General features: G+C 39.7%; 1 protein-coding gene and 1 long non-coding RNA gene across 3 annotated transcripts in view; both read right to left on the bottom strand.

The window, feature by feature from the left end:
• sntg2 (syntrophin, gamma 2) overlaps positions 1-22,856 on the bottom strand; it is a 109,992-nt gene that overhangs the window by 75,170 nt on the left and 11,966 nt on the right. The window lies entirely within an intron of this gene.
• On the bottom strand, positions 3,385-21,132 carry LOC120728602. The gene is made up of 4 exons (XR_005694753.1): positions 21,122-21,132; positions 18,090-18,099; positions 8,407-8,413; positions 3,385-7,085 (listed from the first exon to the last, which is right to left on the bottom strand). It is a non-coding gene; the product is annotated as an uncharacterized LOC120728602 (long non-coding RNA).

Here is a 22,856-nt window from a genome sequence, read left to right as displayed (position 1 = left end):
ACGGAAAAAACAAACAACAGGCAGGTGTCGACATTTTGATGTAGAATAAAGTGTCGCTTAACAAATTCAGAAATATTGAAGAGAACAGGAAATTCAAAGTGAGCTGACGGCCCTGCAACGTCTGCATGTATACAAACTAGCATTTTTAAATGGAAACAACACCGTTACACTAGTTACATTTATGTGCATCTAAATTCTGTTTCATTTGTTGCATGGTGAACTTTACACGTGACCTCTCTTACCCAAATTATTGACCCTGTGATGCAAATTGTTACATTCCCCACATGGATCTGTTGGTACGGAAAGTAACAGAATACTAGATGGAGAAACTTGAGGAGGCTGTTTGGGTCGTTTGGAAATTATTTATTGCCATAATGTCAGAAACTATGCATAAATTGGCTTCTGGGAGAGCCAAAGACAACACAACAGCACCCCCAACACAAAAACCCCTTCATCTAACAAACTTTAAACTTTGTCTAAAGAAAAGTGACAGTCCTGCGCTTTAACTCCCTAACAAACCAGTGGAACGAGAGAAAAAGGTGAATATCAAGAGAAACTCTCCTGGCAACTCTGACCACAGGAAACCTGTTGGGAAATGTAACACAAGACAATGACACGAAGGGAAAAATAAATTGACAAACACAAAGAAGCAACATATGAATCTTCATCAGCGATGACATGAAAGGTGGAAACATCAGGAGCTGCTGGGAGGATCGACGTCCTCACAACTTTCATTTTGGAACTCTTTTTCAACCACAACTAGATATTGAGAATCTATCACCAGCAGGGTTACTGAGCTTCAAAATGTTTGCTTGGCAAGCATTCAGAAAATACAGAAATAACATTTTGTGGCAGTAGATGGTGTAATTTCAGTTTTGAACCAAAATCAAACCCTTTAACAAAAAGCATCCATCCACACGCAGTTACTGAGACTAATGGAAGACAGTGTTTCAGCGCGGTAACATGTTTGCATGCCGATGCCAGAGTTCAGCTAGAAGCAATTTGGTGCCTGTGCATTTAAACTAAAGTTAGTAATTATAACTAAGCTTAGCGTCAAACACACTAAAGCTTCAACAGCATTTTATAAACCCATAAAAACAGCCCCATCAGTCCATATACAAGTCAGTTCTGAAAACAGGAAACTAGGGAATTGCTTTGGGTCTAACACCGTAAACGTTGGAATAAAGTGCACATTACCTGCAGTGACCGTCATTACTTTTCAAATAAGTTCAACTCCTCTACATCTTTCAGTGACACTGAGGGAATTCTTGGAAAATGAAGCTCTGTGCAGGAAAATTCTTATTCCAAACACATTCTAAGTATTAGGATGGGCGGCCAGTCATGGTGTAAGAATTAACCCAACATGTTTTTCATATTTGGAGAAACAAGAAAATCCTAGCAAATGCCCCAGAGAAGGCCCCAGACGGCATTGCGTTCTGATGAAAGCACCAACAATCTATATCATTTTGAAAATGGTACCACAGAGGGCTGAAATACATTGTTCCTGTAGGTCTAGTCATAACATTTCATAATCTGTGATGCAAGACATCATATAGACAAACGATTATGCCCCCTCTAAACCTCCTCCCCGCTCATATTGGTTGTTTGAAAAGGCTGAATTGATGGAGTGAGTTACATTACTTCCCAAAGCTTCATCACAATTCAGCCAGGAGAGTCAATAAGATTGATGGATGATCTGGCATATAAACAAATGAAAAAACAATGGTCTACATTTGATGGAAAAACAATTGCCTGTTTGTTGAAGTGACCTGACTGTGAAGTAAGAGTTTTCTACACACAAAGACTAAACGCAGTAACACAAACTACAGGGTGGGCCATTTATATGGATACACCGTAATAAAATGGGAATGGTTGGTGATATTAAAGTCCTGTTTGTGGCACATTAGTATACAGTATGTGAGGGGGCAAACTCCTCAAGATGGCTGGTGACCATGGTGGCCATTTAGAAGTCGGCCATCTTGGATACAACTTTTGTTTTTTCAATAGGAAGAGGGTCATGTGACACATCAAACTTATTGGTAATGTCACAAGAAAAACAATGGTGTGCTTGGTTTCAACGTAACTTTTTTCTTTTATGAGTTATTTACAAGTTTCTCTTTGTTCACAGCCATTGACATGTCGAAGAGGTTAACACGTGAGGAGCGGATCGAAATTGTGTTGATATCTGGTGAACGCAGTAACTGGGTCATTGCAGCAGATTTCAATGCAAGACACCCTACGAGACCACCCTTCTCCCATGCTACAGTTAGCAAACTGCTTGCTAAGTTTCGTGAAACTGGTTCAGTGTTGGATTTGCCAAAATGTGGACGCAAGAAAACTGTCACTAATGAAGAAACATCAGTGGCTGTCCTAGCTTCATTCAGCAAGAGCCCACAGCGTAGCACTCGCCGCATGTCACTGGAGAGTGGCATTAGTCGAACATCCCTTCCGCGGATATTAGCCATGGCACAAATGGCACCCTTACAAACTCCAGTTACTGCAGCATCTCAAAGAAGATGACCCAGAGCGGCGCACAGAATTTGCAGAATGGGCAAAACAAAAATTGGAACAGGACCCTCAGTTCACGCAGAAGATTCTGTTCAGTGATGAGGCAAACTTTTATGTGAATGGTGAAGTTAACAAACAAAACCACCGCTATTGGTCTGACACTAAGCCACATTGGATGGATCCCTCCAAGACTGTTGGACCAACAAAAGTGATGGTTTGGTGTGGTATGTGGGGTACAACGATAGTGGGTCCATTCTTCATCAATGGAAACCTCAAGGCCACTGGATATTTGAAATTGCTACATGATGATGTGTTTCCCTCTTTATGCACTGAAGCTGGCACGTTCCCTGAGTTTTTCCAGCAAGATGGTGCACCACCACATTATGGGCGCCAGGTCCGAGCATTCCTAGATGAACAGTTTCCTGGAAAGTGGATTGGCCAGTTGAATGGCCCCATGTCTCCCGATCTGACCCCCTTAGACTTTTATCTTTGGGGTCATCTGAAGGCAATTGTCTATGGTGTGAAGATACAAGATGTGCAGCACCTGAAACTACAGATACTGGATGCCTGTGCTGGCATTTCTCCTGTGGCGTTGCTATCAGTGTGTGAGGAGTGGGAGAAGAGGGTTGCATTGACAATCCAACACAATGGGCAGCACATTGAACACATTTTATAAGAAACTTGTAAATAACTCGTGAAAGAATGAAGTTACGTTGAAACCAAGCACACCATTGTTTTTCTCGTGACATTTCCAATACGTTTGATGTGTCACATGGCCCTCTTCCTATTGAAAAAAACAAAAGTTGTATCCAAGATGGCCGACTTCTAAATGGCCACCATGGTCACCAGCCATCTTGAGGAGTTTGCCCCCTCACATATACTAATGTGCCACAAACAGGACTTTAATATCACCAACCATTCCCATGTTATTACTGTGTATCCATATAAATGGCCCACCCTGTACTACAATGAGTCTCGGATCAAAAACGACACATTTAAGGCTTCAATTGGCTCCCACATCAATGATGATCATAAGCAGAGAACTGGGAAAAGTGCCTTTAAATCAGCACCATATCATTTTTATGTCCTTTTTGACTTTGACCCATTAAAAAGTGAGAAAGACACAAATTAAATTCAAAATAGACACTGTGCTGCTGGATTGTTTTGCTGTGATGCCCAAATTCCTGTAGAGCATAACATTCACCTTTTCATAGATGATGCACTCTTAAGTGATCAGAGTGGGTAAAAAAAGCTCACAATCACAATGTGAGTGGGGTCAACCAATTCTCTGCTGGGAGACTTGAGAATGAAGGTCGAGCTCAGTTGCCTCTAAGGAAGACGGAATATAAATGAAGGCTTTGCGAGAATATACGGCCACTGCAGCAGGAGAGCAGCGGCTACATTCAAAGGACACAAAAACAGTCTAAACGTTTAAAGCCGAACGCAGCAGAAGTCGGCGTCGCTGCTGAAATGACAAAGGAAACCAGCTTCACCTCTTGCTTCTTTCTACTCTGTCACTGCCCACCCTCTCAGGCAGCTCCCTTTGTGCAGCCCTTATTGTTTCTTGTTGAATGACAGCACTGTAAAACTCTAAATAATAACACTGTATAATAAACTGACAGAAAAAATGCATTTGGTCTTGTCAACTGCAGATCACACATGACATTCAAACATAAACAATTTCAACTCCATAAACTTTACATAATTGTTCTGAGGGCGCTGAGTCTCGTAGGAACAAAGACATCTAATATCGTTTCTATTTTGCTGCTGACATTACAGAAATGATGAAAAACTAGTTATTTTGCGCTTTAATATAGCAAAACACAAACTGTTAAATCAAAAGATTTACAAGTTTCCAAAATGAAAATCCAAACTTTAAATGGGGCTATAGCCACTCTTCATTTTGAATAGCAGCTGTGTGCCGCTGAGCAAAGAGCCAAGCTACACTACGGAAGGAAGTTAAAGGATCAACTTCATGCTAATACGATGCATGCGATAGCCAGACAAGAACAATAACGATGAACAACCCGGAGCCTGTGCATGTCACAGTTTCCACACACAGAAGGTGATTTATCTTTATAATATCCTGCATAAATTTAGAAGCATCGACGATCAAGTGTAGGCAGATGGCCCTCGCAGAGATGTGCAAAAGGAACTCTCAGTGCAATCACAATAAATGTCGAGACATCCACACAGGTGCTAAGAAAATAAGTAGAGTTCACAAATTAGAGATCATTTAGGTGAGTATAACTCATAAAAGGCACACATGCATGCCACTCAAATAAAGAAGACTGCAGCTGAGTTCACTTTAGTGGAAAACAAGAACACACAGATTGTGAAGTTTCAATGAATACAAACTTGGCCTTCAACCAATGAAAATACAGTTTGTTTTTCCCCACCTACTGGTGGTTTATTTTGTTTCTGAAACAAAGAAATCTCCTGTTTTTAAGTCTGTCAGCTCTTCATCAAACTATCTTTGAACATACCAGATTACATCAGACCGTGCCGTTGGCAAATGTCATATCAGTCAGCAGGGACGAAATCTGCAGATGGGGAAATATATCAGAGCGTCGGTTTGAGCAAACAGAACTCGGCATAGTGTGTAATTGTGTGGAAACTTCAGGGACAGTAAATAAAGGAGTTTAAAGCTGAACACATGCAGCTGTGTGTACAAGGTTCACAACACATTCTTGTGACAAATATCAATTTTCTTTTACAAGTCTATCTATGCACGATTTAAGAAACGGCTGCCAGAGAGTGCTTCTGCTTCAGCTGTAGATATAGGATCGAAACACATCAGGCTTCAGAGTTCAGGTATCAGGAAACAGCTGCCCAATCAATGTATGCTAATCACCATCTCAACATTATGTGTTAATGCACTGCAGCGCTTCTCAGAAGTGAAATTGAATATTTTTAGCTGAGGCTTAATTATCCTTTTATCACTCCAACCTGTTTACCAAATTAAAATCATCATGAAGAAAGAATTTAAATGGCACTGGTGCACTGCAGAGGTAGTAAATGTATTATCTGACATCTTCAGCACTAATAATTTGCACTGTGCAGCTTTCTTGCAGTGTACCATTGAAAGTTGAAATCCATTCTGACAGCTGACACAACCTCGACCCGCTGGTTTTATTTGCTCAGCGAGCGTTGACTGCTCAGAAAAAAGGAGCTATGCAAGCAACAGTCCATTTAGAACAGACAAAAAGGCTTCCAATGCTAATGGCCACAAGATAAAACTAAGGGTCCTTTTACATTATGCTAACTGACGCTTACTCATTGCTAATGTGTGTGCCCACTCAAGGTTAGGAATGAGTATCTGCCCCAAGTGGAGGAGTTCAAGAATCTCAGGGTCTTGTTCAGGAATGGAGGAGGAAGAGGGAGATTGACAGATCAGAGAAGCATCTGCAGTAACGGACGCTGTGCCAGTCTGTCATGTTCAAGAGAGCCGAGTATAAAAGCTAAACTGTCGGTTTACTGGTTGAGACCGCAGACGCAAGCAGCAGAAATTAGCTTTTTTCATAGGCTGGCTGAGCTCTCCCTTAAAAATAAAATGGGGTGGGCATCAGCTAGGTGACATGTTTGGGGCCAGCTGGGAGGAGACCAGCAGGTATGTCAAGCTCCTTTTACATTATGGAGCCGCATACAGCCTACTTTGAACTGAAGGGAGCCAGACCAGTGAAACTTCTGTCTGTCGATTTAAAGAAACTTAACTACACATTTAATCTGTGAGACATTTAAAACGGTTTAATGTCCCAGTTTTTATACATGATGATGAAATGCTGTTGTAGTAAATGTAACAAATCTGTCAGGATGACTCTTTGAACTTAAATTGTAAGAAATAAATGTGCAAAATTACAGAAGCAGCTCTGGCATGTCATTGCAACAATGTTAATTGACAAAAAACGCTTTTTCTCTTACTCTGTAATCATTGTAAAAAAATACAAATTTCTCCATCAGATGGTGAAAAACAGGAACTTTTCCAGCATTTACCAATTTAACTATCACAACTGCGCATCTGGAAGAAGAACAACATCTCATTGGCGACAAAGATCCGCCTTTACCGAACCCTGATCCTGCCCATTCTACTTTACGGCGCGGAGACGTGGACAATGCTCAAACACGACCTGAGCAAGCTCAAAGTTTTCCAAATGCATTGCCTTAGATGCGTTCTCGGCATTTCCCTTCGCGACCGTCATTCAAATGACACCATCCTCACCAGCTGCGGCAGCCAACTGACGATCAGCGACCTAATCCAGTGCCGCCGACTCCGTTGGTTTGGCCACATTTGTCGAATGGACCCGAGCCGCTACCCCCATGGCCTACTCTAGTTGACCCGCCCCACCGATTGGAGGGTGCATCGAAATGCACCAAAGAAGACATGGATGAAACAAATCCAGGATGATTTGAAGGCCCTTCGACTTGACCTCGAGCAGGCAAGAACCATCGCCTTAGATCGAAAAGCGTGGAAGATAATTGTTGGTCAAGCAAGAGAACCTGCGGCACCTACAGCAGCGTACTGGTTGCGCGGCAGACCACCACCGCTGGTCGCCCGCTAAGGACAAGAAGAAGAAGAACTATCACAACTATATTAGTATAATATAATTGGTCATGTGAGAAGTCTTTATCAGTAGGAAAAGCTCTCTCTCACAGGCCTGGGTGTCTCTGCTCAGACGGCTGTACCTACCACCAGGTCTAAATTCACCATCAATGATGAGCTTCCAGTTTCTTAAACTAATCCATAGACATGGAGAGATCCTGCAGACCTGATAAAGTAACACTTTAAAACTGTGTTGCTTTTCATGACAAGCAGGTGACGACAACTCCAAGTGCACTCTGATCACAGCAAAAACTTTCCCGGAGTTAGTTTTGTAAATTATGGTAATTATTGGATTCAGAAAGGAAGATAATCCCGAGTATGCTGGTGCTGCTATGGAAAAGTCATCAAGAATTAAAGCGCAGACACTATTTCCACAAACATACTGGTGAAAAGAAGGATGCACAAAGGTTGAGCTGTCGTTGTGTGGCATTTTCATATCCTCACCAAGTCGCATTGCTGTAAATAGTAAAGATCTAACAAATATGCCGGAGTGATTGCTCTTAAGCCTCAGCATGTAATGAGCCGTGGTTGTATGCTAAAATAACTTGTGGGTATTGCTAAATGAGGTACTTAACTGGATTGACAGTCTGATCTTAATAGTGAATTATCCTTTTAAAAGCACAAAAAACACAATCCATTGACTTTTTAAGTCTAGTAGTGGATGTTGTGGATTCCTATGGTGAACATGGATTAACTGCATATTAAAGTATTCAGCAATGGGGACCTTTTTCCCCAGGATGTAGGTAAACGTGTGGGAAATAGGAACTGTGTGAAGGCATTTGGGACCATTAAAGTGCAGCTCAGACCATCACTATTTAGACCATTATAATGCTCCAAACCTCTGAATCTGAATTTTAAAAGTATGTGTCATATAATGACTGCAAAGGTTTGCCCTGCCATACAATCATAAAGTTATCATGCAGTCTGTTATGGTTATTGCGGTACTGTTTTGCCAGCTTATTGTGTAGCTTGAAAACGATAGAGCATAAAAAGAAAACAGCCCTGTGGGACACCTGTACACAAAACAATCTTGTAAGACACCGCAAGCTTGTTGCATATTCTCTTTAGGCAGTCTGTCAGAAAGTCTTTAATCCGGAGAAAGAAAACTACTTTCAACATTCATATCACGCAGGCTTTGCAAAACCGCATTTCTTTGCAGTATATTCAAAGCTGAACTGAGTTAAAATCTTGTGACAGCATATCATATTCATCATGCTGACTGTGGTCAAATTGTGTCCTCTTTCCCCTTTGAAATAAAAACTGTGAGAGTGAAGCAGACATCTAATACAATCCAGTACAACAGCCCTGCAATGAAGCCTGTGCTTGTGAAGCAAAATAAGCAGGTTTCTTTTATTTCTTCCTTTTTGGTATTTTAGAGACATTGTTGGGGAGGCCTGACAAATATATTTTCTTTAAAAAGCTTGAAAACTTGAGACTATACTTAACAGCAACCTAGTCTTAACAATGTAGACAAATTAGATTAAAAGCACATATCAGAAGACGTTCACATTAAGCCTTCATTGGTTCAGTGGGTTGTTGATTTCAACACCTAAGTCGTCTCTTTACTGGATTATCTCGAGGTTTAGAGACATTTTATTGAATTTGAATCCACTTAAAAATGAGAAACTGAGATACTTGTTTGTGGTTCCTAAATAACAAAAAAGCTATGCAAGTGGTTTTTGTTTGTTTTTTACTTCAGCATGATGATCATTCAATATTTGAAAAGATAATTAACGTATCCAATTTTTGCAATTTTGTGCAAAAATACAGAATTTGGCCAACTGACTTTGAAGTACACTGAAACTGTGAGTTTAGTCAGTTCAGGCAGGCAGTCTTCCTCACGCTCTATCACTAACGCTGCATTCATGTTACATTTACTTTGATTACTAGTATCGTACATTTTACGACATCCAAGCTGTGATAATGACTGGGGGACTCTGAAAGCTATGAAGCTGAACAAATATAAAACAAAGCATTTTTTAACATTCATGGCAAAACTCTTCATAAAGACTACTCAAAGTTATTCGATTCCAGTGAAAGACGATGGCTATCAATTGCATTTTTAGCCCCCCTAAAAAAGTTTCCTCTGTTATCTTGTATAATATCTGTTAAGGTGGACGTTTTTCATATTCCTGATTCCCTCCAACATTCTTCAAGGTTATTTTTTTTAACTCTGGCACTGTTGCCATTTCCTGGTTTTTAATGATCAAGTGGCAAAGTAAATTAAAAATAACGGAGCTGGAAATGGTCCAGAAGTAACCTTGGAAGCAAGATTATTCAAATTTAATTTAATTTATATGAGTGCATAAGTGTATTCCGTGACCCACTGGCAAGAAGCCGCTGTAGAATTGATCACTTGAGTCCCATTCACTGATCACCGGTTATGAGGGAAAATATGTATTCCGATCATTTGGCCAATGATTGCTGGCAGTCACTAATGTGAAACTGGGCACAAAGACATATGTTGTACTGCACCTAAGCCTCAGTTTGTTTGCTTTGGTTAGCTAGCAGGTTGCTACAGTTGTCAGTAGTTTATATAGAAAACCCCAACTTGTCTGCAAACACTTGCAAACTAATCGCCACTAAAACTGTCAAACGTACATCATAAACAGAAACCATTTGTCTTTTGCATTCAAATCGTCACAGCTTTTACTTTGAAGGCAAAGCTTCTGGTTTGCGTCACTTTTTTCCAAGCACTACAGATCGGAGAGCACATGGCAAGTGTCTGCAAACAAGTGGGTCCAAATAGATGTAGCTACAGCTACACAGTTTTTTAAAAGCCAGTTTTAGTCTAATTGTCATCACCAAAAGTTAACAATAAAATCTTCTAAAAGGACAAATTAGATACATTTAGGCAAGGCAAGTTTATTTATATAGCACAATTCAACAACAAGGTGATTCAAAGTGCTATACAGAGACATTAAAAGCAAAAACAAATAAAAAGCATGATTTAAAATTGATTAAAAAAAAAAAACACGGTAGATAAAATCAGTAGTAGAAATTTAAGCTTAAAAGTGTGGATTTGGTGTTTTATTCAAATGCAGCTGAGAATAGGTGAGTCTTCAACCTGGATTTAAATAAACTGAGTGTTTCAGCTGATCTGAGGCTTTCTGGGAGTTTGTTCCAGATATATGGAGCATAAAAGCTGAATGCAGCTTCTCCGTGTTTGGTTCTGACTCTGGGAACTGATAAAAAACCGGATCCAGATGACCTGAGGGATCTGGAAGGTTTATACTGGGTCAGGAGGTCACTGATGTATTTTGGGCCTAAACCATTCAGAGCTTTATAGACCAGCATCAGAACTTTAAAGTCTATCCTCTGACGGACAGGCAGCCAGTGTAAAGACCTCAGAGCTGGACTGATGTGGTCCACTTTTTTGGTCTTAGTGAGGACTCGAGCAGCAGCGTTCTGAATGAGCTGTAGTTGTCTGACTGATTTTTTAGGTAGACCTGTAAAGATGCTGTTACAGTAATCAAGCCTACTAAAGATGAATGCATGGACTAGTTTTTCCAGGTCCTGTTGAGACATCAGATCTTTTATCCTTGAAATATTCTTGAGGTGATAGTAAGCTGATTTTGTTATTGTCTTAACCCTTTAAGACCTACCATAGAACCAAGTCCGCCAGAGCTTATGTTATATTTTACATGCTGTAGTGCCATTTTTGGGAGCATTTCAAGTTGCTATACATCAATACAACCATTATAGCCCAAATTTTAATAATATGTATGCATTAAGTGCATAGTAATTACTAGAGTTGGATGTCTCGAGACCACTTTTACGTGGTCTTGGTCTCGTCTTGGTCTCGACGGACTTTTGTCTTGGTCTCGGTCTTGGTCTCGACGGACTTTTGTCTTGGTCTTGTCTTGGTCTCGATGGACTTTTGTCTTGGTCTCGGTCTTGGTCTCGCTGTTTCGGTCTTGCGTTCTCAAATCGACATAGTGTTCGGGAGATTTGGAGTCAACCATCAGCGGAGCGGGGGGGGGGGGGCTTACTGGGCTTAAGCCCAAAAACAACACACGAAGCACAGAGCGCACCGTCGTAAATTCCCCCTAATTTTGGTATGATCCGAGCTCAGGCACTAGGCGACTGAGCACAGCACCCATGTGAGCGAGGGGGGAGAAGCTGCTGCCTGCGAATTTGCTGCAGACAGAGGAGAGCTTAAGTTTGACCAGGTACCAAAGCAAATCATTCGTACTTAACTAATAATGTAAATATGACGGTGTATCACAAAAGATTGATATCAAACTGATCACTTGGTTGCGTTACTTGCTCTTCGAGTGAATCAACAAATGGATAAATAAAAAGCCGAACAGCAATGCTGATTTTTTAGAGTCTTAGCTTACATTTCATATTTTCAGTTGTTACCCTCCACGGCTAAACAAACTCTCTAAATCGGTTTCAGTTGTGTACTGATGAACACAACAATGGACATAAGGAGCTTCTTTCAAAGAAAAAACTCAGGTAGATGTTATTTTATATATTATGCTTTGGATGTTGTTCAGTATATCTATGCAAAACATGAGGAATTTCAATACACAGCAGTATATTCACAGTTGAAACCAGATATTTACATACACTTTATGGAGAAAACATAAAAACTTTTTTTTACTGTTAAACATCAATTTAGAGTAAACTTTTGTTTTAGATAAATAAATGTTGAAATATCTTTTGAATTAGTTAAATGTCAGAATAAAGAGAGACAGAGCTTTCTATTTTAATCACTTTCATCAAATTTAGGAGTACATATACACTAAGTTTATTGTTAATTAATAAGAAAACTCCAGACGATTCCATTCTGAGCTGAAGAAGCTTCTGATAGGTTAGTAGAGTCCATGTGAGTAAACTGGTGGCACACCTGTGGATGCATATAAGGCAAAAACACAGAGCCTGTTTCTGTGACATGGGAAAATCAAGAGATGTCAACCAAAACATCAGGAAAAGAATTGTGGAGCTCCATAAGTGTGACTCAATTTTGAATACAATTTGGTGCCATTTGCAATTAAGAAATACAGACAATTTCTCTCTTTACTCTTAAATTTAACAAATATGTTTTTTATATTTATCAATCTAAAAAAATAAACATTTAGTCTGATTTGATGTTACAATTAAAAAAGTGTTTGTGTTTTTATCTGAAGAGTACATAAATATCTGGTTTCAACTGTTGATGATGTTGGTGTTTGGCTTGATTGTCAGCACAAAGAGGGAGAGAGAGGAGCAGAGAGGGAGAGAGAGAATGACGACAGAACAGAGATGGAACAAGAGCAGGTGAGACACACATGTTAGTCAAATGGTTGTTTGCCAAAACTCATCAGAACATGTATCTAGTACCTAGTGTTTCTTTTTAGATACCATTTGTTACTTTTCAAATTCTATATTTATTAAGTTATGCAGGCTTGTTTGCACAACGAGGCTAAATAATTATATAAACTTTTCTCAATCTAAATATTGTACTTTGGTAGAATTAAAAAATAAGTGTAGTGCAGGTCTATGATGATTTTTAGTGCTACTATCATCTAGTTCTGATTCTGGTTCTGTCTTGGTTACTGTTGTAGTCCTGTTTTAATTCCGGATCAGTTCTGGGTCTGGTTGAATTGGGGTTTAGTCCCTGTGTCTTGATACAGGCCCGACTTTGTTCTGCCTTGCTGCTTAATTAAAAAACTAGTTTAAGGTGTCCTGCATATGTATATAGAATAGCATCTGGCTGCAGTTTAAAGACTTTTTTTGTCTCGGTCTTGGTCTTGGTCTCGTCTCGACTCGGTCTCGGTCTTGGTCTCGTCTCAACTTGGTCTTGGTCTTGTCTTGGTCTCGATACCCTCTGGTCTTGGTCTTGTCTTGGTCTCGGATTAGGCGGTCTTGACTACAAGTCTAGTAATTACATACATTGCAAAAAAGTGCAATAAACTACAAAAAAAATTTAAATCGTTTTTGTTTTTTTAACATATATTTCTAGTTAGAGAAAATTAAGAGGCTTATCCCTCAAAACTGTAAATACAAAAAAGTTGCACAAAATAGTTTCCCACCACAGGAAATTTATTTTAAGTGTCTTCATAGTTTTATTTTTGAAATACACCAATTTTTATATACTGCAGGAAAAACGAAAATAAATATTATAATGCCAATTTGCAAAAAAAAAAGCATATGCATCAAAATAAACTATTTCCAGTAGTGCAATATGAGTCCTAAGCATCTCAGAAACGACACAGAAAGTCATAAAGTCAAACATAACTTTTAAAAACACCAGTATAGGCTCATAAGGCCCTGATGGTAAAAAACTACATTTCCGCAAAATGACGTCACTTCCTGTTTCGGGCAGGACATGGAGGACATGCGATAGTTCACGCTGATGGACGTAGGAAGCGTTACAAACAGCTGATCGGATCGGCAAAGCGTGTTTCTGGAATATTATGTTTTTGTTGCTGCAAGCGCTTTTTTTGCAGTTTTTGCAAAGCCATATGTGGAAGGAAACTGTGACTTAGGACAAGCTGATGGCATAAGATGTAAGTACAACTCCTCCGGTTTCATATGCAAAAAAATTATTGCGCTAGCTTACGTGGTTACAGTGCTACCAGGATTTAAAAATAGTTACGCAAAACAGAGCGCGCTGCTCTGACAGGTTTTAAAGGGTTAATGTGTTTTTCTAAGTTTAGGTCTGCATCCATCACTACACCCAAATTTCTCGCCTGGTGTGTGGTTTTTAGGTGTATAGATTGAAGTTCTCTGGTGACCTGTAATCGTTTTTCTTTGGCACCAAAGACTATTACCTCAGTTTTGTTTTTGTTTAGCTGGAGAAAATTGTGGCACAGCCAGTCATTAATTTCCTCAATGCATTTACCAAGAGCCTGTACAGGGCCTTGGTCTCCTGGTGACATTGTGATATATATATTTGTGTGTCATCTGCATAGCTGTGGTAGTTTATTTTGTTGTTCTTTATAATCTGTGCCAGTGGGAGCATGTAAATGTTAAACAGAAGGGGTCCCAAGATGGAACCTTGGGGAACTCCACATGTGATACTTGTCTGCTCAGATGTGAAGTTACCTATTGATACAAAGTATTTCCTGTTTTCTAAGTATGTTTTGAACCAGTTTAGTACAGTTCCTGAAAGACCTGCCCAGTTCTCCAGTCGTTTGAGTAATATGTTGTGGTCAGCTATATCAAATGCTGCACTGAGATCCAGTAAAACTAAGAATGACATATTTCCACTGTCTGTATTCAGACATATGTCATTAAACACTTTGGTCAGAGCGGTTTCAGTGCTGTGGTTCTGTCTAAAGGTATCATAGCAGTTATTCTGTTTTAAGAAGTAATTGAGCTGTTGAGAAACGGCTTTTTCAATTATCTTACTTAAAAATGGGAGATTTGAGATCGGCCTGTAGTTGTTCAGAAGCGCCATGCTGTATTTGATTTGATTTGTAAGGCCACCATATTCTCAGTAGTACCGAATGAATGAGGAAAATTGGGCAAAAAAAATCAAAGGTAAACTTTTATAATTCAATTTTCAATTCAATTCAATTTTATTTATTTATTTATTTATCACAACAAAAGTCACCTCAAGGCGCTTCATAGATACAGAGAAAAACCCAACAATCATATGACCCCCTATGAGCAAGCACTTTGGCGACAGTGGGGAGGAAAAACTCCCTTTTAACAGGAAGAAACCTCCGGCAGAACCAGGCTCAGGGAGGGGCGGCCATCTGCTGCAACCGGTTGGGGTGAGAGAAGGAAGACAGGATAAAAGACATGCTGTGGAAGAGAGACAGAGGTTAATAACAGATATGATTCAATGCAGAGAGGTCTATTAATACATAGTGAGTGAGAAAGGTGACTGGAAAGGAAAAACTCAATGCATCATGGGAATCCCCCGGCAGCCTACGTCTATTGCAGCATAACTAAGGGAGGATTCAGGGTCACCTGGTCCAGCCCTAACTATATGCTTTAGCAAAAAGGAAAGTTTTAAGCCTAATCCTAAAAGTAGAGATAGTGTCTGTCTCGCGAATCCAAACTGGAAGCTGGTTCCACAGAAGAGGGGCCTGAAAAGTGAAGGCTCTCCCTCCCATTCTACTTTTAAATACTCTAGGAACAACAAGTAGGCCTGCAGAGCGAGAGCGAAGTGCTCTAATAGGGTGATATGGTACTACAAGGTCATTAAGATAAGATGGGGCCTGATTATTTAAGACCTTGTATGTGAGGAGCAGGATTTTGAATTCAATTCTGGATTTAACAGGAAGCCAATGAAGGGAAGCCAAAACAGGAGAAATATGCTCTCTCTTTCTAGTCGCTGTCAGTACTCTTGCTGCAGCATTTTGGATTAGCTGAAGGCTTTTCAGTGAGTTTTTTGGACATCCTGATAATAATGAATTACAGTAGTCCAGCCTGGAAGTAATAAATGCATGAACTAGTTTTTCAGCGTCACTCTGAGACAGGATATTTCTAATTTTAGAGATGTTGCGCAAATGGAAGAAAGCAGTCTTACATATTTGTTTAATATGTGCGTTGAAGGACATGTCCTGGTCAAAAATGACTCCAAGGTTCCTCACAGCGTTACTGGAGGCCAAGGTAATGCCATCCAGAGTAAGAATCTGGTTAGATACCATATTTCTAAGATTTTCAGGGCCGAGTACAATAACCTCAGTCTTATCTGAATTAAGAAGCAGAAAGTTAGCGGCCATCCAGGTCTTTATGTCTTTAAGACATTCCTGCAGTTTAACTAATTGGTGTGTGTTATCTGGCTTCATGGACAGATAGAGCTGGGTGTCATCAGCATAGCAGTGAAAATGTATACTATGTCTTCTAATGATGCTGCCTAAGGGAAGCATGTATAATGTAAACAGAATTGGTCCTAGCACTGAACCCTGTGGAACTCCATAATTAACCTCAGTGTGTGAAGAGGACTCTCCATTTACATGCACAAATTGGAGTCTATTAGATAGATATGATACAAACCACTGCAGTGCAGTACCTGTAATACCTACAGCATGTTCTAATCGCTCTAATAGGATATTATGGTCAACAGTATCGAATGCTGCACTAAGGTCTAGCAGGACAAGCACAGAGATGAGTCCACTGTCAGAGGCCATAAGAAGATCATTTGTAACCTTCACTAAAGCTGTTTCTGTGCTGTGATGAGCTCTGAAACCTGACTGAAACTCTTCAAATAAACCATTCCTCTGCAGATGATCTGTTAGCTGTTTGACAACTACTCTTTCAAGGATTTTTGATATGAAAGGAAGGTTGGAGATTGGCCTATAATTAGCTAAGACTGCTGGGTCTAGAGATGGCTTTTTGAGTAAAGGTTTAACTACAGCCAGCTTGAAGGCCTGTGGTACATAGCCAATTATTAGAGATAGGTTAATCATATTTAAGATCGAAGAATTAATTAATGGCAGGACTTCTTTGAGCAGTTTTGTAGGAATGGGGTCTAAAAGACACGTTGATGGTTTGGAGGAAGTAATTATTGAAGTTAACTCAGAAAGATCAATTGGAGAAAAAGAGTCTAACTTAACATCAATGGTACTAAGAGTAGCTGTAGATAATATTACATCTGTGGGATGATTATTGGTAATTTTTTCTCTAATGATAAAAATTTTATTTGTGAAGAAGTTCATGAAGTCATTACTAGTTAACGTTAAAGGGATGGTTGGCTCAAAAGAGCTCTGACTTTTTGTCAGCCTGGCTACAGTGCTGAAGAGAAACCTGGGGTTGTTCTAATTTTCTTCAATCAGTGATGAATAGTAAGATGTTCTGGCTTTGCGGAGGGCTTTCTTATAAAGCAGCAAACTATTTCTCCAGGCTGAATGATGATCCTCTAAATTTGTGACACACCATTTCCTCTCCAGATTACGAGTCATCTGCTTTAGGGTACGTGTTTGAGAATTATACCACGGAGTCAGGTACTTCCGATTAGAGACCTTAGTTTTCACAGGAGCTACAGTATCCAGAGTCGTACGTAGTGAGGAGGTGAAATTATTAACAAGATAATTGACCTCTGTTAGAGTAGCGTTCAGATAGCTGCTCTGCTCTGTGTTGGTACAGGGCATTGAAGATGATAACAGTGGGTGGATTATATTCTTAAACTTAGTTACAGCGCTTTCAGAAAGACATCTACTTTGATAAGGTCTACTCTCCACCGCTGTGTAATCAGTTATTGTAAATGTAAATGTTATCAGGAAATGATCAGACAGGAGAGGGTTTTCAGGAAACACTGTTAAATGTTCAGTTTCTATGCCATATGATAAAACAAGCTCTAGAGTGTGATTAAAGTGGTGGGTGGGTTCTTTTACATTTTGAGAGAAACCAATTGAGTCTAATAACAGATTAAATGCCATGTTGAGGCTGACATTTTTAGCATCTACATGGATGTTAAAATCACCCACAATAATTATTTTATCTGAGCTCAGAACTAAATTAGATATAAAGTCTGAGAAATCAGACAGAAACTCTGTGTAAGGCCCAGGTGGACGATAGATGATAACAAGTAAGACTGGTTTCCGAGTTTCACAGCTGGGGTGGACAATGTTAAGCATCAGGCTTTCAAATGAATTAAAAGTCTGTCTTGGGCTTTCATTAATTAATAGGCTGGTGTGAAAAATTGCTGCCACTCCGCCCCCTCGGCCTGTGCTTCGAGATTTCTGGTAGTTAGAATGACTCGCGGGTGTTGATTCATTTAAACTAACATAATCATCTTGCTGCAACCAGGTTTCTGTAAGGCAGAGTAAATCAATTTGTTGATCAATTATTAAGTCATGTACTAACAGAGACTTGGAGGAGAGAGACCTAATATTTAATAATCTACATTTCACTGTTTTACTCTTTGGTTCAGATGTGGATACTGTATTGTTCTTTCTTTGTAATTGTTTATGTTTAAGTTGTTTGTTGCTGGTTTTTAGTTTGTTATTTGTCTTTTTGGAAGCTGACACAGTCTCTATGGAGATGGGTTTTTGGGGGGGTAGCAGGAAGAGAGAAGCTGCAGAGAGGCGTGTAAGACTGCAACTCTGCTTCCTGGTCCCAACTCTGGATAGTCCTATTTTGGGGGGTTTAATAAATTTGTCCATATTTCTAGAAATGAGAGCTGCTCCATCCAAAGTGGGATGGATGCCGTCTCTCCTAACAAGACCAGGTTTCCTCCAGAAGGTTTGCCAATTATCTATGAAGCCCACATCGTTTCTGGGACACCACTCAGACAGCCAGCAATTTAAGGAGAACACGCGGCTAAACATGTCACTCCTGGTCTGATTGGGGAGGGGACCAGAGAAAACTACAGAGTCCGACATTGTTTTAGCAAAGTTGCACACCGATTCAATATTGATTTTAGTGACCTCGCCTTGAGGCGACTTATGTTGTGATTTGGCGCTATATAAATAAAATTGAATTGAATTGAATTGAATTGAACCTCCGATTGGCGTAACCGGGTGTCATTACTGCCGACGTGAATTATGATTTTACTGAATTTACGTTTACCCTTAGCCAGCAGTTTTAAATTTCCTTCAATGTCGCCTGCTCTGGCCCCTGGAAGACAATTGACTATGGTTGCCGGTGTCTCTAGCTTCACATGTCTGAGAACAGAATCACCAATCACCAGAGTTTGACCCCCGGCGGGTGTGTCGCCGAGTGGGGAAAAACGGTTAGACACATGAACGGGTTGGTGGTGTACCTGGGGCTTCTGTTTAGGACTATGCTTCCTCCTCACCATCACCCAGCCGCCCTCTTTCCCCAGCTGCTTGGGGTCTGCCGGGGAACAGCTAGCGGGGCCTACGCTATCTTCGGCTGCACCAGCTACAGGGGCCTGGCTAGCTACGGGTGAATGAAGGGTGCAAAGCAGAGTCTTCAATTCAGTAATCCTGGCCTCCAGAGCTGCAAATATGCTACATTTGTTACAGATATCATTACTGCTAAAGGAGGCCGAGGAGTAACTAAACATCTGACACAATGAGCAAGAAAGTGCAGGAGGGACAGGTGAAGTAGCCATGGTGCTAATGAGTCGGCTACGAGCTAAGCTAAGCTAGCGAAACAGTACAGAGACAGTGAGTGAATACTTTGGCTATAAATTAGGTAGTGAGTACACAGAAAGTGTGCTTCGGATGAAGCACGTGAAGATTATACTATGAAAGAAGAATGCATTTAAAAGTTGTTAATTAAATTGCTAAGCAAATAAGCTACTCAGAAACACCACTGTGTTTGAGCAGGAACAGGAAGTGATACTCTACCGCAGAGCGAGCGAACACCAAGTGACAGCGCCAGTTGTCTGCATAGAAATGAAAGAACGAATTTGGCAGAGAGTGAACATGTATTATCGATTAGTTTAGATGGGGGGATCTTCACACACAGAAGATGAGATAAATCTGAGATCACAGCATCAACCAGATACATTGCATAAGATCTCAGTTGTCTACAATTCATTTGAAGACAGTGATATTAATTATGAATAACACTTTCAAAGAACAGCTCAAATGTATTACTACATGGGGGCAAGAAATATATATAGGTTTACTTTTAAAAATCAACACAACCAACTTGCTTTTTAGAGATTTTACCCAACAGAGGTCTTTAAGCGTTTTGTTGATAGTTTTTTTTCTTTTTTCCTCAGGTAAAACGAGGCGAAACAGGAAAAAAAAATCTCAGCAGGGCTGTCGAAGTGAAAGAACAGAAGTTGTTTCACAGAAGGTCAAGAATGAGCTTTAGTCAACGTTTGACGGCTGTCCTAGTGTACTTGGTTCATGCTCTCGGGGGTAAATAAATCGAAGAGCGATATGACATTGGTCATTAAACAGATTGGTCACACTTGTCAGGAGGAGTGCCGATGAACTCATCAGTGATGCACTTGAAGAGAGGCAGAGTTCACATTTGATTCATTTTGATTTGATGACTATAACTGTATCACTTAAGACCAGGCAGATACGGGAAATTAAACTGACTTTAATATCTTTGGCTGAAAATGTCAAAGCTCTTTATGACACAGAGCCCTAAAACATTAATGACTACCAACAATCTGAATTAGATCACTACTTCTATGAGCCCTGCACTGTAGTCAGCATCAGGATTTATTTATTAAGCCTTTAAACCATTAAAAACTCCAATTAGGAGTGAATGACTTAATCAAGTGTGAATGTCCTTGAAATATTCACAAACAAATGCCCAAGAGGGAAGATATAGCCTTGAAGTTTATTGCTGCATTTTACAGTATTTTAACTGTAACTTTATTTTTCTTATAAATTATAAATTTCTTCTGCTTATCCAATCTTATTCAATCCAATGATTTGGTCCACCAACACTGTAGGTGGTTAACAACACCTAGAGCTTGACACTAATGCAGTTTGATATAATTTAAACCATTTTCAGAAAGCAAAAAACAATGCTGAGTATTATAGTTATGGACCATGGTCTCTCTAGAGGCTAGTCTAGAAAACCTAAAAATACCTAGACACACATTTCCGCTTTAAAAGTTTCGTCTCTGCAGCAGAAGATTGGCAACTGCTGAGAATACAGCATCAACATCTTAAATCAGGTTTTGTGCACTAAACCACTAAAGTACACGTTTACAATTGGCCACAGTGCTGGAGAGACTTATTTTGAATCATTTCAGGAACAAATCAATGCATGGCCCTTTGAAAATCTCACAGCCAATACAACAGCACTTAGTTCAATGAAGAGTGTGGAGCTTTTGCTGGAACCACTGTGGAACAACGTATCCTAGTCTGGTAGATGTTTTAAACTAGTAGATTGCACAATGTAATTCATAATGCGCACAGCTCGCTAGACATCAGGGAATATCTGTGGAATATGCTTCTTAAACACAAAAGCACACTGCTGCTCTGCCAGACCAAATGCACAACAGTTGCTTTACAAAAAGAAAAAACTGTGAAACAGGGTTCAAGAAAAATATCACAATTTTTAGAAGAAACAGCACCTCTAAATTGTGTGAGACAGAGGCTGCAAACTGTCTAAACCATTATCTCAACTGTTTATGGTGTTTGTACCAGGGTATCACAGTACAGGCTCCACTGGGAGTGGGTAAAGTACACTTTTCAGACTTGAAGTGAACCAGAGTGAGATCGTACTTGGCACAACTGAAGTGAAAGCAGACGAAGCATAAAAGTAACCGTATATGCTCAGTGGATCACGAGCACCAGGATGCCTTTTTTTTTTTTCTAGCAAAAAAATTGCTGCTATCGACCGTTTCTGTAGGTGGCACATTCCCTGTTCACTGGAAACAAAATATTATCATCATCCTATGAGTGCGCTGAGATTTAGGCCGTTGTATTTCTACCCCTGTGGAGCTATAGTATTTCAATTACAAATAAAACATATTTGTAATATGTGCCTAATCTTTAGGCCAGTCTTGAAAAACTGGTGTTGGGGTTCAGCTTTTTGTTGAATCCAAATCCTTTCAAATCCCTTATCAAAGGTAATTAGGATTTTTTTCTCCCCCATTCACAGGTAACTATAGTTATAAATAACTGAACCTCAAAGATTCAATTTAGATCTGTAATCAGCTTTTGTTGCCTGAGAATGCAAAAACAGTTTTTAGCCGCAGCCTAATTAATGTTCAAAACCTGCAGCTCCATAAATGAGGACAGGGCTTAAAATATTTCAATTCATCAAACACATTTAATCAATATTTCATATCTGTGAAAAATAACAAGTACTTACTCTGAATACTGAAGATCAAAAGTTTTAAAACCTTTAAAATCTACCATGTCTAAAAAGCTATTTCTCATTTATTCATTAAAATTATTATTTTGTTTATCCACAAAATGTTACAGCTTTCAGTTTTATTGACAAATTAGCTTGTCCAAGCTACATGTCAGATTGCACTGAAAGCCCTTTGTTCCAAATCTTTGTAACATTGGACAGGAAGTTTCTGTCTCAACCTTTGGGTATAAGCTTCCAAAAAGCCAAACCCACTTTAAAGCCAGAATTTGAGGAACAAGGAATCTTTCTAGCTCCATCCACCCATTTTCTAGTTTTCATATTCAGGGGAAAGGAAAAGTATGGAACATCCCGTACATTATTCGAGAGGTTGTTAGTCCAACAAGAAGCTGAAGTACACCAAGAAAACCTACATAGGCTCATGGGAGGAAAAAAATATCAATACACGCACGGCACGACTCCAGCTGCCCGGCAGGTTCAAGCACACAAACATCAGTATGCAAGCATGCTCACGTGGCAAAGGAAGCACCTTGATGTTCGGCAGATAATATTCAGCAACACAAACTAAGTCTCAGCCAGATGGTAATTTAATTTTTGCAATAACTGATTCATGAACCAAACCAAATCTGACCAGATGGTTAAGTCTTTATAAAAAATAAAAATTCTCAAGTGAATATGTGAACCAAATTTAAAATAGACAAAAAGTGTAGAAAATAATCAGAGGATTGAATCCTAATGACTGGCACAAGGAAATGCTAACCCTGGATGACAGGAATGCCTCCGACAAGTCAACCGACATGAGTTTTGAGACTTTAATATTAACGTGAACACGCAGAACCACGGTGTTTGAGGAAGTCGAGCTTTGTCTCAAACATTTATGTAAAGTTATTTTTCATTTTATCCATCTGCTCATTTTTCCTGATTATCTAAAGTTGGTTTATCCAGATGTTTTTCCCCAGCAATGGTTTCTTATCTTTCTTATTAATGGTTTCTTATAAAATCTCTCCAGTGAGTTGTGGGTCTACCCTAGGATCTTCTCCCGGTTGGGGATGCCCCAAAGACGTGAAGAGAAAATGCACGAGAGGCATCTTGATTAGACTGTCCA

This window comes from Simochromis diagramma, unplaced genomic scaffold, assembly GCF_900408965.1.
Source record: "Simochromis diagramma unplaced genomic scaffold, fSimDia1.1 OVJJ01000303.1, whole genome shotgun sequence".
NCBI lineage: Eukaryota > Metazoa > Chordata > Actinopteri > Cichliformes > Cichlidae > Simochromis > Simochromis diagramma.
The sequence above is the reverse complement of the archived record's forward strand: the minus strand, read 5'-3'. Positions and strand labels throughout refer to the sequence as shown.